This window comes from Rhipicephalus sanguineus, chromosome 4, assembly GCF_013339695.2.
Source record: "Rhipicephalus sanguineus isolate Rsan-2018 chromosome 4, BIME_Rsan_1.4, whole genome shotgun sequence".
NCBI lineage: Eukaryota > Metazoa > Arthropoda > Arachnida > Ixodida > Ixodidae > Rhipicephalus > Rhipicephalus sanguineus.
In genome coordinates, this window is record NC_051179.1 from 16,991,618 (window position 1) to 17,003,993 (window position 12,376).

Sequence of the window (12,376 nt, forward strand, 5' to 3'; positions counted from 1 at the left end):
TGCCCTTTAAACAACTACGATCCGCATTCGATGCCCTTGGAGCTACGATCCCGTACCGTGCCTGCTACCATGACTCAAGACGCCGCCCAGCAAACGCCTCCTCTTGCACCGACGCCATGTCCGGGTGTCCCCCGCATCCGCGACCCTCCTATCTTCACCGGCGCGGATGGCCTCAGGCCTTCGAAGCGAGTGTGCCGGCTGCGTACGCCGACATCATCCATACGCCCCGACTGCAGCCCACCATGCAGTCGTCATATCAGCAGCCACCCCGTCCCTCGCGTCCTGCCACGTGGATGGGACCTAGCCCGGCAAACCGATGGCGCACTGCCGACAACCGCCCGATCTGCTTTGCGTGCGGTTGCGCCGGTCACGTCGCCCGCTATTGCAACCGCGTGCAGCCGCCTCGAGTCGGATCAGCCGTCACCAACCAGTCCAGCCGCCCGTATTATGACCCGCAGCCGCCTATGTCACCGACGTTACGCCCAGGTACATCTACCCGTCGTTCACCGTCCCCACGACGCCGCTCACTGTCACCGATGCGGCCTCGTCCGGTCGCACGAGACCAGGAAAACTAGTCGTCGCAGTCCAAGAGGCAAGGGCTGCGACGCTATCGAACAGCCAAAGCCCTCAGCAAAGCCCATCAAACGTAGTAGACGTGTTTGTAGACGGTGTGCGCACATCGGCCCTTGTAGACACTGGAGCTGCCGTTTCCGTTATGGACGCTAAATTTAGCCGATTACTACGAAAAGTGACGACGCCACTTTCCGGGCTCTCCCTGCGTACAGCCAGCGCTCACAGTATTCACCCGACAGCGGTGTGCACAGCCCGTGTCATGATCCAGGACGCTCTGTACGCCGTCGAATTCATCATAATTTCCTCATGCTCTCACGACGTCATCCTGGGATGGGATTTTCTCGCCCGTCACGCCGCCGTAATTCGTTGCGCACCAGCCGAAATAGAGCTCTCACCGTTCTCAGATTTGACGCCGGCGGACAGTCCACCGGCTGCGACCAAGGTACTCGTCAAAGACGACACCACACTTCCTGCAAACTCGTCAACGGCTGTGTCAGTCTGCTGCACCGGTCTCGCCGACGCCGTTGCACTCCTCTCTCCATCTGACCGCGTCTTCACTAGAAAAGGCTTATTGGTGCCATTTGCGACCGTGCAAGTCATTCAGGGCGACACCGATATTTTCGTTACGAACCCATCCCCGTACATTGTTAGGTTGGTGCGAGGGGAATGTCTCGGCAGAGCTGAAGCCCTCGAAGACGCACAAGTTATGGACGCACCGAGTGACACGCACTGCGCCAGCTCCCATTCGCTCAGTGCTGTTTCCACATCTGATTCGTCACCCGCTGATTTATTTGGTTCCTCGATTGCTGAACACCTTACGTCGGTCGAGCGTTCCCAGCTTCTATGCCTGTTGGAAGAATTTCGTTCTTCGTTCGATGTAGCGCAAGCTTCTCTCGGCCGCACGTCTGCTGTCACGCATCGCATCGACACTGGCGCCCAACCACCACTGCGGCAACGTCCATATCGCGTGTCGCCAACAGAGCGTCGTGTAATTACCGAGCAAGTCGAAGACATGCTTCGCCGCGATGTTATTCGACCCTCAAACAGCCCGTGGGCGTCTCCTGTCGTTCTCGTTGCGAAGAAGGACGGCTCTGTGCGGTTCTGTGTGGACTACCGACGACTCAATAAGATCACCCGTAAGGACGTTTATCCCCTACCTCGAATAGACGATGCCATTGACAGCCTGCAAGGAGCAGAATTCTTTTCATCGCTCGATTTGCGCTCAGGGTACTGGCAAGTCCCCATGGCAGATGACGCTCGACCGAAGACAGCGTTTGTCACACCCGACGGCTTGTACGAATTCAACGTCATGCCGTTTGGGCTGTGCAATGCGCCCGCGACCTTTGAGCGCATGATGGATACCGTTCTGCGCAACTTGAAATGGCACACGTGTCTATGCTACCTCGACGACGTCGTCGTTTTTGCCCCGGACTTCTCAACACACCTTCAACGCCTGCGGCAGGTTTTGACGCGCTTGAGCGACGCCGGGCTACAACTGAATCTCAAGAAGTGCCGATTTGCAGCACGGCAGCTGACGATACTAGGATACGTGGTGTCCAAGGACGGCATCCTCCCAGATCCAGCCAAGCTTCGGGCCGTGACAGAGTTCCCCAAACCTACGTCCGTCAAAGAACTGCGCAGTTTCGTAGGACTATGCTCCTACTTTCGGCGCTTCATCCGAAACTTCGCGACTATCATATCACCGCTGACGAAGCTGCTTGGAAGTAACGGGCCCCTCAATTCGTGGTCGCCAGAATGCGACGACGCTTTCGCAAAGCTCCGTCGTTTGTTGACGTCTCCTCCCATTCTACGCCACTACGACCCTACGGCCCCTACAGAGGTACACACGGACGCCAGCGGTGTTGGCCTCGGTGCTGTCCTTGTGCAGCGCAAACCTGGGTTCCCGGAATATGTTGTCGCATATGCAAGTCGTACGCTTACTAAAGCCGAGACCAACTACACCGTCACGGAGAAAGAATGCCTGGCAATCATTTGGGCCCTTACAAAGTTCCGACCTTATTTGCATGGTCGCCCATTTGATGTCGTCACCGACCATCATGCACTGTGCTGGTTGTCGTCATTGAAGGATCCCTCAGGCCGTCTTGCCCGTTGGGCACTTCGCCTGCAAGACTACGACATCCGCGTGCTGTACCGCAACGGACGTCAGCATGCTGACGCCGACGCCCTGTCGCGCTCTCCCTTGCCTGACGACAATGCCCACAACTCAGCGTCTCACTTTGTCGTTTCTTCCATCGATATTCACACCATCGCTACCGAGCAGCGCAAGGATCAATGGATTGCCTCACTGATTGAATTGCTGACTGATCCATCGGCCACACCATCCACTCGCTTGTTGCGTCGTCAAGCCCACCATTTCGCCGTTCGCGACGACCTACTCCACCGACGCAATTACAACGGCGACGGCCGCCAGTGGCTACTAGTAATACCCCGCAGTCTGCGTTATGAAATATGCGAGTCGTTCCACTCTGATCCGCAGTGTGCACACCCTGGGGTATCGAAAACCTACCACCGCATTCGCCAACGTTATTTTTGGCGAGGGATGTACCGCTACGTGGAGAAGTTCGTTCGCTCCTGCATCGATTGTCAGCGCCGCAAAACTTCAACGCACCTGTCGCCAGCAGGTCTGCAACCTCTACCTTGCCCTGACCGACCGTTTGGGCGCGTTGGCATCGATTTATATGGGCCACTTCCCCTGACGTCCGCTGGTAACCGCTGGGCCATCGTCGCTGTAGACCACCTCACGCGATATGCTGAAACTGCTGCCCTCCCTGCGGCTACAGCGAGCGATGTGGCCTCCTTCCTGCTCCACCGATTCATGCTGCGTCACGGTCCACCCCAGGAGCTGCTCAGTGATCGAGGCCGTGTCTTCTTGTCGGAAGTCGTCGAAGCCATTCTCAAAGAGTGCAACGTTGTTCACCGCAAAACTACTCCTTACCACCCGCAGACGAATGGCCTCACCGAACGCTTCAACCGCACGCTAGGCGACATGCTCTCGATGTACGTCGCCGCGGACCACACGAATTGGGATGTCATTCTGCCCTTCGTCACGTACGCCTACAATACCGCTCCTCAGAGCACTACTGGTTTCTCACCATTTTTCTTATTGTATGGCAGGCACCCGTCGCACACCATCGACACAATCCTTCCCTACAAGCCGGATCGATCTGAATGTGCGCCTATTTCTACCACAGCCAGACTTGCTGAAGAGTGTCGCGAGCTCACCAAGACCTTTACTACGCATAGCCAAGAGCAGCAGAAAAGCATTCGCGGTGACACTACCAGTTCTGCGCCCACGTTCCTTCCTGGAGCGCTCGTATGGCTCTCGGTCCCTACCACTGCACCTGGCCTCTCTTCCAAACTACTGCCCAAATACGAAGGCCCCTACCGTGTCGTCGAACGCACATCCCCGGTGAACTACCTGATCGAACCCATCGACCCATCTTCGGACATGCGCCGTCGAGGGCGCGACATTGTCAACGTGGCGCGCCTGAAGCCCTACCATGACCCGCTCATAGTGACAAGTTGCTAAGTCGCCAGGCGGCTCCCTTTTCGTAGCCGGGGTAATTGTAGCGACGCGTTCCGACTCCGTAATGGGTCGTCCTCTCGAGCGCCTTCCAGTGGGTCGTTCTCTTCTCTGAGAGCACGCCTCTCGTGCGGAGAGTGACCCCGCTTTGACTGTCGCTGCCGTGCGCCGTCGCTGAGTGCCCGTTAATAAACCTCTTGACACAAAACATTATTTAAAAGTTCAATCCCCCAGTGTGGGTACGAGCCAACTAAGAAAACATCATCACCATCATCATCATGCCTCCACAAATGGGCATTGGCCAAGAATCGGGTCGTCGACCTTTTAGGTACTACATTCAAAATTACTTGACAATCATGATGAAAATCTCTAGGAGATATAGCAAAGAAACTACGGGTGTTGCGCAACTGGGCAGTCGGACGAGACAAATAAACGGTCGAACTTTGCAGAAGAAGAATGTCGAGTGCAGGGTTCCATTCAGCTACAATGAAAGGTTGAGCTTCTCCTAACAGCGACTCTGAATGTAAAAAAGCCAGCTTTCAAGTTATCTGAAGTGTGCGAGTTGATAGTGATTTATTCATTACAGCGGAGCTACGCATTCTGAAAAAAACTGTCATCATCATGAATGGCCTCTATTTTTATGGCGCGTGCAACTCGATAACTCGGGCGGCGCGCGCTCTCTTCATCCTCTTCTTCATCTTCCGCTTCGCTCCCCGAACATGTTCGCCCGGCGCCCGCTGTCCCGCTGCGCCGATTTGTCCGGCGTGGGATGCAATAACTCGAATGGGCGATAGAACGAGTACAGAGAGTACACACACACACACACACACACACACACACACACACACACACACACACACACACACACACACACACACACATATATATATATATATATATATATATATATATATATATATATATATATATATATATATATATATATATATATAAAGAGAGAGAGAGAGAGGAGACAGAGAGACAGACAGAGAGAGAGAGAGAGACAAAAGGACCGAAAACACAGCAAGAATAGAGAAAATGAAAGAATGAAAGATGTCGTACCCCTTTTTTCTTTCATTACCGGAGAGAGATTCAAACGACTGTTATACTTAAAAAACACCGAAAGAGCTCTCATACAATCAGCGGATTACCAGCACTTACAGTTCCCATGGAACACCACCAAATGTCTTTCACGTCAATGCGAGGTGACTCTCACAAGCTTTCGCTGTAGAGTTCCCCGGTTAAATTATTACCTGCATAAATCTGGCTTTTCCTTAACGAATCTATGTGCAGTTTGCAATGAACCAGAAACAATAGATCACTTTTTTCTATCATGCCGCCGTTTCGCCTCACTCCGTAGAATGTTTCTGGAAATGCCGACTGGTAGGCTGGGCTTACAATTTACTACTTCTAGCCTGTTGTCGTTGGGAGGGAATCAGTTTGGGGCAAGCCGCAGTGCAATTATAACTGCGCTACACAAGTTCCTTCGAGCAACAGGAAGAGTACGCTGCTAGTGATACCGACCACGGAAACCAACTTTTTTTTCCTTTTTTATTATTATATATTTTTTTTCACTCGTTATCCTATGGCTTTGTTAACTTCTTAACTCTTTCCTTTTTTATTTACATCGCCTTTCGTGCTTATTTTTTTTTTCTTTTTGAAGTTTCATATATAATTGTCAGTGTGGCCAATCCCCCTCGTGGGTATGAGCCAGTCTCCTTAGGGCAAACAAACAAACTAGAAGGCCACCCAGCTCCGCACTTCCTTCAGGCTTGGTTGACATCTCATCCTCCCCAACCGGCAACCCTAACGAGAGGGCTCACCAGCTAGCGCGTGAACTAGCTACCCGCGGCGGTGACCGGCCATCTCAGACGGGACGGGAACGGAGATGCATGGACTTCAAGGATCCATTAATATCGTTCCACGAAATCACCTCAGCTCACAAACTAGGGCGCAGGCTCTTCCCCCCTCCACACCCTAAATTGAATAAAGCGCAAGCGGTCACACTACGACAACTACAGACAAAAACGTACATCACTCACAGTGCTGGGCAGTATCGAAGATACATGTATCTTAGATACTATCTTAGATACACTTTGGGTATCTTGTATCTGTATCGCGATACGTCTCGCAAGATGAGTATCTGTATCTGTATTTCCGATAGATTCAAAAATGTATCGTGTATCTTAAGATACTCCTATAGAAATACCACCCTACGAAGCAATAATCGCTGGCTCAACTCCGCTTCTCAAGCTGGTACTAGTGCCACTAAACCGTCTGAGTAAAACTAAGGGCATGCAGTGACATATTTTTCTCTTTCTAGAAGAGTCCACCAGTGAGGGCAGGCAATGAGGTGTGCGCGTCCGTTTTGGTTGAGCAGAATAACATGACTGAATCTTGCGCAGTCTCGACAGAGCAAGGGCGCGAACGCCTATGCTTACCTCATGTGCCTTTCGTTTTTCACGATTTTTTTTTCTTTTTGTGCCAGTGCCATGACACTTACTTTTATCCACTGTCCAGCGCCACGTACCACAACGCGTGCGGCGATTATCGCGCAAATTCTGATGCCACTCTTGTGCGTGGTGCTTCGTTACGAAATCTGTAGCAAATGGTTGCGTTGCATCTCGTGGCTTTCACACATCAGCGATTGGAAGGATTTTGTGGATGTTAGTTCGACTTACATGCGATTGACTAATGTGCAGATAAGATCCTAACTATAGCACCTCTAGTGCCAATGCTAGATAAAATAGGGCAATCGTTTACCTAACAGAAGATATCTTCGTGTACCCTATCTTTTTCTGCCTGCTGTGGACCGAGTCCCGGCAGCGGCGGTCGCATTTTCGATTGAGGCGAAAGTACTTGAGGCCCGTGTACTTCGATTTAGGTGCACATAAAAAAAAAGTCACAGCATATGCACGTGGTGAATGATGATGAGTGGGGCGAAGCGAACTCGTGCTGCAGCACGGCAATGGCATTGGCGCGAGTGTGGTCCTTCTTAATGGAAGATATTGCGACTAGATTGTTTGAGAACCACAATCTGTTGCACACACCGTAACTATGGCCGGAACTGTTATCAAGGAAGTCCCGCTGGAAGCGCGCCAGAGCCCGCCTGATGCGTTTTGAAGCCACTTCACGTGCTCGCACAGCCTCGGGCTCTGCCTGCCGGTACGCGCGCTTTCTCGCCGCTTCACGGTCCTTCACATTTTGAAGATACGATTCGCGCCGCAGCCGTGCAGCTTGCCGAGCAGCTTCGGCCTCGCGGACTCGATCGGCGGGGTCTTCGCGCCGCAGCCGTGCGGCTTGTTGAGCAGCTTCGGCCTCGCGGGCTCGAACGGCGGGGTCTTCGCGCCGCAGCCGTGCAGCTTGTTGAGCAGCTTCGGCCTCGCGGGCTCGAACGGCGGGGTCTTCGCGCCGCAGCCGTGCAGCTTGCCGAGCAGCTTCGGCCTCGCGGACTCGAACGGCGGGGTCTTCGCGCCGCAGCCGTGCAGCTTGCCGAGCAGCTTCGGCCTCGCGGACTCGAACGGCGGGGTCTTCGCGCCGCAGCCGTGCAGCTTGCCGAGCAGCTTCGGCCTCGCGGACTCGAACGGCGGGGTCTTCTCGCCGCAGCCGTGCAGCTTGTCGAGAAGCTTCGGCTTCGCGGGCTCGTTAAACCTTAACAATTATTATTATCTTCCTGCTACCATTATTCAAAGAGTTTTTGAAATCATAATTTGATTGGTAGCACAAGTGCTTTCTTAGTTGTCCTTCTCTTGCATCCCGCACATTAACTATATATAGGGCTCTGAAATGTCTTTTTTTTCCGGTCTGGTCACAGCAGTATGTCTCTTGTAACGTGCTGTCAAAATAAGCTCTCTCCTTTATTCTTACTTTGAACTGTCCGCTTTATTTCTGCTACTGTTTACACATTTATATATAACTTGAGTTTACTGTTCTGCCAAGGTGATTTTGAAAACAAATATGTAATTATGTGGCCGCGCACTGAGTATACAGTACCAAACATCCTGCTTACTGCTTAGTAAAACAGTGAAATTGAGTTTGCACTATAATATTGGAAATAAATAGGAGCCATCTTAAAGTCGTTAGGAAGGCGATTCGAGAAACATTGCTATACTAAATGATCCGTTTTTCTCATGAGCGTCCCAACGAGCCGTTCCAGTCAATTTTTCATAGGCATTAAATCTTTTTTTGTCTTACATTAACAGGTGAGTTGACGATACTTCATGCTTAATTGCCATAGCCATTAGGGGTGCCGCCTGTATCGTGTTTAAATACTTATTCACACCAAATGTTTGATACAGATCGGCTTTTCTATTTTATTTACGTATATTTATTTTTCGTTTTGAGGCCTCCCTGATTTTTTAACGGTTACTAATCGCCAGGTAACCGCAGCCATAGGTGATAATAGCGTGAATAGCAGCGGTGTCCTGCGACGATTTGTGCAACTGTACTGCCACGCGCTCTTACTTCTTGATTTTGGTGTGATCGGGTTTAAACCGCAAAATAAATATTAGCAGCGCTCGGCTCAAGCCGCGCCGCGATGTTTCGAAATTTTCGCGGTTGTTCCAGATTGTTCCGTTAAGATTACGCGCGAATCCCAGCCGCGGCGGCCATATTTCGATGGAGGCGAAATACTAGAAGCCGGAGCACTTAGATTTAGGTGCATGTTAAAGAACCGCAGGTGGTCGAAATTTCCCGAGCTCTCCGCTACGGTGTCCATCGTAATCATATCGTGGTTTTGTAATGCAAAACCGCAACAATTATTATTAAAATTATGCGCAGGATGAAAGCACTCTAGTTCATTCAGGAGCTTACGCAAGCACCAGCGGTAACGCTGGAAGGTTCGATCGCAGATGCATAAACGACTACGCGTTCCGCCGATGACCACAATACCGAAAGCCGGCGACTTTTATAGGGAACCCAAGCTCAAGTTTGGGCGCGACGCTCGCGCGGCTCAGCTATGCGTTTCTGGGAGAGACACTGCCCGCAAAGGCGGTTTGTCGCCGGATTTGCCAGCGGTGGCGGCAAGGACACGTGCGCGCATGCGCTCTTCATTCGGCTCAGAGCACTGCTAGTCAGCAATACTTACATTGTGACGCACCACAGATGCAATCCCAGAGCTCTGCGCGTGCGCGGAAGCGGGGGCAGCAGTGTTGTGGCCGTGGATGCTCCCAGTTGCGATAAGAGCAGTGGCGCCGCTCGACGTTGCTTTGGAAGCCTATTGCCGCTATCAGTGTACATACAGCGTACTTTGCTCGTACTTTGAGTTACTTTGTTTTCTGCGCACAAGCTTGCCCAGTGAGCAGTTTAGTGTCCACCAGAGTGACTGCTACTACGTTATGGGGGTCTATAATAACAAATTTGCGAATGTATCGAAGTATCTTACGATACAATTGGCTAGTATTGTATCGGATACAATTATTGCGGTAGTATCTTGTATCTGTATCTCCAATACTTTTTGCCTGAGTATCTTGTATCGTATCGCGATACAATTTCAAAGTATCTTTGCCCAGCCCTGACTCCAGCCATGCTAAACAGAATCGATCCAGACTTTTCACCTCACTATCAGCACTGTAGTCACGAGCACTGTAATTTCGAACATATGCTCTGGCTGTGCCCCTTTAATTCGGGGTCAGGATTATCAGACAAACCCTCCTGGGAGGCTGCCATGCGCAGCATGGAGCTCAACAAACAACTCCTGGCAGTCCAGAGGGCCCGGGACATCGCCGAGAGGCTCCAGCTTCCGGCACCTTCCTGGGTGGAGCCACCTGGCTGAGCTAGCGGGACCTCCAGTCGCGTTCAGCTTCTGCCACTTTTGGACCAAAATAAAGTTCTCACTCACTGGTACCACTAGTGCGAAGCTGCATTTTATTTATTTATTTATTTATTTATTTATTTATTTATTTATTTATTTATTTATTTATTTATTTATTTATTTATTTATTTATTCTTAGCGCGACCTTCGTGGTCTTTTAATGCTGAGCACAGGGTTGCGTATTCGATTCCGGCCACCGTGACTGCCTTTCCCCGGAGTCGATAATAATATCCCCGCTATGCTCCCAGCCGAGATTGGCCGTATTGAAAATAAATATGAAAATATAAAACGAAAACACCCCTTGCAAAAGTATGGAACATGTCATCTACTCCCTTATCATAAGTTTTCTTGACTCGAATGGCTTTTTTGATCCCCGCAGCGAGTGCGCGTTTCTTCCGTTTTCGTTATTGCATTTCCCTCGGCTTAATATTGTAGTGCTGAGTGGTGCAACGCGAAGCAACACCGAGAGGCAAGAAAAAGACGAGCGCTTGTCGTCGTCTTTCGACAACGTAGCTGTTATAGGCGGCCGTAAAATGTCCATTGATTGATTGATTGATTGATTGATTGATTGATTGATTGGTTGATTGATTGATTGATTGATTGATTGATTGATTGATTGATTGATTGATTGATTGATTGATTGATTGATTGATTGATTGAAATAACTTTAATGAGGTCCTGTGGGACGCGCCCTAGCGCGCATAGTCACCAGAAAACTATCATCACCAACGGGTATGTGCCACGGAAATTGGGCAAATCCCACTGCTCACCACTGGTCCACTAAAAATGGAGGCAATTGTTAGCCCAAGAAATGGCTGCGAAAAAAAAAGACAGAAAAACATGGACAGAGAGAGAGAGAAATAGAAATCAAGATAGAAAGAGTGGGAAAGAGAAAGAAAGAAAGAAAGAAAGAAAGAAAGAAAGAAAGAAAGAAAGAAAGAAAGAAAGAAAGAAAGGAAATAGATACAGGAAACATAGAGAAAGAAAGAGAAGAAAGAAGAAAATATAAACAAGGAAGGCCATCCAGCAGGGGCGTAGCCAAGGGGGGGGGGGGGTTGGGGGGTTCAAACCCCCCCCCCCGAAATTTTTCAGTTTTGCTTGCGTATATAGGCACGCACACATACAAACGCACGCACGAACATACATAAAGTATGGTTGAACCCCCCCCCCCCCCCCGAAAAAAATTTCTGGCTACGCCCCTGCCATCCAGCTCCGCACTTCCTTCAGGCTTGGCACCACTAGCGGGAAGCTGTCTTTTTTTTTTTTTCCTTCCGTGTTGCTTCGCGTTGCACCACTTTATCTTACAGAAAACCAACTAGCTCAAAGCACTACCTCTTTAGTATATACATTCAGGCTGCTGTTATACCATTTGTTAGAAAATTATAATTCAAATTTCAGACACAGTGACGTGTAACGGTATCAACTGAAGAAAACAATCCACGGCGCGTACTGTTTTCTGACATGGTTAGACACTGAACTGGTGAAACTAAAACGAGAAAAAAAATTTTAAAAAAAGAAACTGAAAAGTGCGCAAACGAAGGCGTAAAGCTTTGGCATTTGGTTGTCATTTAAAAAGGCCTAGCGCGTGCGCATAAATCCGTTTATAAAAATCATGAGTAGCCAGACGCTAAACCTCGAGAATGTCAGTATTTAGAGCAAAATTTGCGCAACTTACACAAGTGGCGCAAGGCTGGGTCACAGCGTCCCCTGGCTAGTCCTGGCTTGGCTAAGTTGTTGCTAGGTTTTGCTAGTTATGCTGGCTTGCATGTATTACGGTCATGCCTAGCGCGGCGGTGGTAGAGCGACCTAGAGTCACTGTAGTAGCATATACAGTAACTCTAGAGCGACCTTTATACCAACGCTGACGTCGCTGTGGTGTAACTGTGTTCGCACGACCACTGGCGGGAAGTTTTGGCGGGAAACGATAACGTGGCTATCGCTGGCGACCGATGTTGGCGAAGCTTTACGCAGCGCAATCGCGTGTATTACGGTCATGCCTAGCCGGAGTCGCTATCGTGTTCATTAGTTCTGCATATCGATCGGTATTGATTGGTTATCGATCAGTAGTTATTGGTTATCGATCGCTATTACATGTGCGTCCAAGCTCAAACGAGCATAGCCATGCGTTCCGCGGCATTTTGTATGAATTATTGAGTATTGATTGGTTATCGATCAGTATTGATTGGTTATCGATCGATGTTATACGTGCATCCAAACTCAACTGAGTATAACCATGCGTTTCGCGGCATTTTCTATGAATTACTGGGTATTGATTGCTTATCGATCAGTATTGATTGACTATCGATCTGTAGCCCACTGAGCCCAGCTTGGAAAGCTGGGCTGTTTTTTCTGGCGGCGTCGCACGGACTAACGCTGTAAAAATATCTTGCGAAGCCCACGAAACTCCAATACAATACGAGCATAGCCTAAAGTTCTAGAACACTGTA